Source organism: Odontomachus brunneus, unplaced genomic scaffold, assembly GCF_010583005.1.
Source record: "Odontomachus brunneus isolate Ranch 3 - 2012 unplaced genomic scaffold, Obru_v1 Obru_scaffold_019, whole genome shotgun sequence".
Taxonomy (NCBI): Eukaryota; Metazoa; Arthropoda; class Insecta; order Hymenoptera; family Formicidae; genus Odontomachus; species Odontomachus brunneus.
In genome coordinates this window covers 221,429-226,483 of record NW_022639469.1, presented here as the reverse complement: position 1 = coordinate 226,483, position 5,055 = coordinate 221,429, and the positions used below count along the sequence as shown (strand labels likewise).

General features: G+C 39.6%; 1 protein-coding gene across 2 annotated transcripts in view; it reads right to left on the bottom strand.

Moving 5' to 3' along the window:
- Positions 1-5,055, bottom strand: part of LOC116841863 — an 87,838-nt gene that overhangs the window by 10,182 nt on the left and 72,601 nt on the right. The gene's annotated exons all lie outside the window — the stretch shown is intronic.

The following is a 5,055-nucleotide window of genomic DNA, read 5'->3' as shown; positions in this document are numbered from 1 at the left end:
CCCTCCTGTTGCCTTCTTCTCGTCATCGCGAACGGCACCGCGTTCTCTGTCTTACGGTTTTTCTCCGCTCGACTTTTCGCCGTGCTCCTGTAATTTCGAGCGGCGTATCGCCGACCGAAACGAACGGATACGATCCTCTCCCTCGGCATGGCTATGACTTCCTCGCGCGTCATGCCGCGTGCTGTTACGCTCGCAAAACCGCGCAAATGAACAAGCGACTCGTCGGAAAAAGTGATATTGAGTTAATTGCGCGGCTTTTCCTCGGACCCGGTTCTTTCGTGACTTAGATCTGTTTGAACTAAGGAAGTTTTGCTGCACGAGGAGGATCAACAGAAAGGGAAATCTCTATACATAATTGGGTAGACCGGAATAGTTTGCAAGTCGTAATTTTAAGGAAATCTTTTTCAAATTATTTTTTCCCTTTTTTTGAAGTAACTTTTCTTTCAAGGAAATAAATAACTTGAAAGAAAAATGAAAGAAGTAATTAAATAACACGCAAAATTTAAAACTTTCAACTTAGATTGGTTATTTTAAAATACATTAACTTTAAATTGCCTTTTTTATATAAGTTAAAATAATTTACCAATATTAAAATTATTATTGGCTGCTTACAATACAAAATATGATAAATAAGAAACAATACTAGTAGAAATTTCGTCTCTCCCTAAACGTTCTTCTTGACGAAATTCTGAACACAAAACACAGTCGGTATTTTTTTATAAAAGACTGCTTTTTCATTATTTCATATAAATTTAATTTTTTCATTATGCAAAGAACATATAATGCTTTGCATAATTAATTTTTTACTTTAACAAATTCATTTAATTTTAACTTAGCTTTTAATCAAATTTGTTTTTGTTTATCTAACTTTTGACTTAACTAATTAATGATAATACTTTTGACTTAACTTAATTTTGTGAACCGTTAAACTTGAACCTTTAAACTTGATTTAATAAAAAAAAAATAAATTAACGTATCTAATTGTAAGGAAATAAATAAATTGAAGGAAATAATTAAGAGCATGTAAAAATACCTGACATGAACCATATGTGTTCTACGATATTTTCGGCGGTTTCGCAGGTAGATAATCAATGGAATTACATATGACGAACTGAAATAATCACGTGCAACAACTGTGATGTGCAAAGACTAAAAAGAAGAATAGGAAAGTACACCGTAATTTCACGGAAGAGAATCGTGGAACACCAAAGTGGTCTCTATCGAATTAGGGACGCACGGGTATCTCCCCTGTCTAAATAACACGGTATAACTCGGCGAAACGACGAAGCGTACGATAATATTCCTTCTTTATTAGAGACCATCGCGTGTCGTGGTGTCCCTTATTCCACAGCGGGACGATTAGGATGAGGGCCTTTTTGGAGGTAGCCACTCCTACGCTTCCAACGAATACCTGGCGATGGTTCCTGTGTAACCACAGTCGGGGAAAAGAAAAGAAAAGGAAACAGGAATGGGACACGACTCGATAGAGAATGAACGTTTCGACGGGATCTCTTTTCTTCCGGAATATTCCTTCACGTCGCTTGGGATTCTTCAATAAATTGTTTTCTTAAGTATTTATTTCATAAATTTCGAGATATATACAAACAAGTAAAGTGCAGAATAGCCAATAGAAGTCAATTACGGATGAGATTTACACTTTATTTTGGGAAGATAATAATGTTCTAACAGTGTCAAACATGCTGATGAGCTCCTCGGAATTGCTACGTGCGTGGCGAATCGCATCTTTCACGCCAGACCACAATCGTACATACAAAAAAATATCATTCTACTGCTAAGAAACGCGATTTATTTCCTTTCTTTCAAATAATAGTTCTCTTCAACAAAGAATATTTTCTTGAGAATAGTCTTGATATGTTCATCACAGATTTCAGAAGAATTATTACTATCATGTACCTATCGCTATTATATACCCAAAATATTTATTCTCTCTTTGTAAAAATACTATAAAATTTTATTGACGGAAAAATTGGCTCGACTCTACGTAGTAAACAAATCAAATTGTTGTTTTAGTTTAATATTGTTCATTGAAACGCTAAACTTACTAAAATTTAGAATGTATTTTGAATAAATTTGATGCTTGCGCGATGAACTTATGATAGATTTGTGGATATATGAACTTATGATATCATTGAAACAAGTAAAATTTATTTGAATGCAGTATGTATTTTACAATGTATATATCATCCCGATTATTATATTGTAATATTAAACTTCTCTCTCTCTCTCTTCCTTGATAATCCTTCCTTATTTATCTCGTTAAACGACAAGCATTTCCCGTTTTTCTTTTAAGTTATTCTTATGTTCTCTTTTTTCATTATAAAGTAATAATGTAATCCTTCCTTCCGATCGGCTCCAACTTCTCCGACAAGAAACGTGACCGATGCAACAATATACTCTCACGAAGAGTTCCGATTGGCCGGATGTGAATCCTCTCTTCGCACATCCGCGGTTGCCCACCGGTCGATTCGATGTTTCTTCTTTTTTTAGTTTTCTTTTGCAGCAAATTGTCGCCCCTTAAATTCTCCCAGAGCGCCAAGATCTTCGTTGAAATATTTCTCCACGTACGGTCGTTCGATTACGTTCTTCCGCCAGACCACCAGACATCGTGATTTTCGGTTCTCGCGAAGGCTCGCGTGCAACGACACGGATCAAAGCGTGAAACCGGGATTACATACGGAGATCGACCCTGTCTCGACTCGTCGCGGCCGACCGTTTCGATCGCGTGGCGACAGGTGCAGCTTCTCGGGAGCCGCCACAGGTGAACGCGCGTGATAATGGATCCCCCGGAAGCCGAGAGATCAATGCTCATCAGAGGTCTTCATTAAGAAACTAATAACAATGCACCGCGGAGATGCAGTGGATGCGCACTTCTGTGCGTTAATGTGCGAATATCCGACGTGCGCTCGAGAATGTAATAATGCAGGTATAGGGGAGAGACTGGGGCTGATTGACTGCCGGGGTAAGTTGACAAAACCGGATTATTTCTGCTAGTTTCTAACAAGTTACAGAATTGAGCAAGCAGGATTCTTGAATATGTCAAAAACGGCAAACTCCCTGCTTGCTTGATTCTGAAATCTGTTAAAGAGCAGTAGAAACAATTAATTTCGCCAACTTACCCCGGTTTCCTCTACACGGTAAGAAATATTCTGCTCGTGTAACTGATTTTTTGTCATTTGGAAGTCCGACAAAAAGTCAATTGTACAGTTGATTAAAGGCTACCACAACTTTCCCTCGATGAGTTTTGCAACGCATTCCGTATATCCAATAGGGAAATGTATCGCCTGAGAATTACAAAAAAAAAAGTCTCCAATTGGACACGAAATATGCTACGAAATTCACCGAGAAAAAATGTTTCAAAACTTTAGTCAGTCAATTATAATTCAAAATAACTTCCGGTTCTTATGAAATGTCATATTCTTGAAGGAATTCTGAAGCAATCTCTCAAAATGTGACTCAAAGTTTAGTTTTTAAAGTTATAAAAATAAGTAGTTTGTCTATTACGATCGGGTACAGATTAAAAGGTTGTCTGTAACTTTTGGAGTGAATTTATAAACTCATCTTTCTTGTCCAACGAGAGCTTTCTGCCACTGAATAAATTGACGAGTTCACAAACTCACTCCAAAAAATTACGTACAACCTTTTAGACCCCGACAGTACAGGCAGGGGCGATGCAACTCAGGTGCCTTTTTTGGATTTAACAACACTTATTAAATCCAAAGAAACACTGTTCTCTCTGATTTTACTATTATAGCATTGTATTCACCGTTAAAGCTTCCAGCAGGCAAAACGTCTTCGTGCGAGACTTACCGGGCGGTATCATCCGCGTTAATTAGTCGCCGTCTTAAAATTCCGTAATTTATCGCTATCAAGGAGACGACGACGCAGGAAAACATTACTTCATATCGACTTATCTTGAGTCCACATGTACGAAGTCTCGCTTCGTTGACCGGCAATTATCGCCGAATGCGTTCTGTCGTCGCCGCGTGAGATAACGGAAATTTATTCGACGCGGCCGAATTCACTTCCGGCGCCGCGTCGTCGGAATAATTCGCAGCCGACGCGACGTGTATCTCGTCGAGATGATCGGCGAACGCCGAGCGGTTATGCAAATGCCCAATCATCCTTAAGAGCGTTTTAATTGACACGCGCGTGAGAAATTCGCGGGGCGCGCGCGCGTGCGTGTGCACGCGTTTCTTGCACGCGACGTGCGTGCCGGCGTGTCTCGCGAGCCCTTTCCCCCGCCCCTACTACCCGACCAATTGTTCCCGCGTCGTTACGCAAGCTTCATCACTTCCTCCCGCCGAGACCCGCGGCCAATTAACGCTAATTATTGAGGACTACTAATTCGCCGGAGAGTACGCCGAACTTGATTCTCCGCGTATCGCGGAGGTCGCGCCGTAATTTGCTTACCCGATAAAAAGCGGAAGCCCGTGAATTCCTCAAGCGCGATAATACGCGAGCGACGCGTACGTGGGGAAGGGAGCAGGAATGTAGATGTAATTAATTCGTTACGAACGAGCGGACAAACGTGCACTTTTCTTCACGCGGAGAAAGCATGCAGGACTTAAAAAGGAAAAAGAAGCGGATGCGATGCACGATGATTTATCGTATATACAAATCGGCATCGAAGTCTTTACACGTGAAGCAATACTCTTTTAGAGCAAATAACATTGTTCAGGGACCGAATATCGAAATTAGCTTGCTAATCCTGTAGGATATTCATGGAATACCGCGTATTTAGTTAATAATTGCTACAACATAGTCTATAAATATAGTCTGTTTTACTCCAAATGGCGGATTAAGCTGACTTAAACTAAGTGGGTTTAGCTGTCACGCGTTGTGACTTCGTCACACAGCTATGATGTGACTTACGTAAAAGCATGGAAGCGTACACAGTGATATATTATGTACATATCACAATAGTGAGTATGCATAAGATCTTATATAGCTCAAAGTTATTATTATCAAATAGTAGAGTATCAAAATTAAAAAAAAAATGTCACATTTTTAAATATGGTGTGCCAAGTCTTGGCA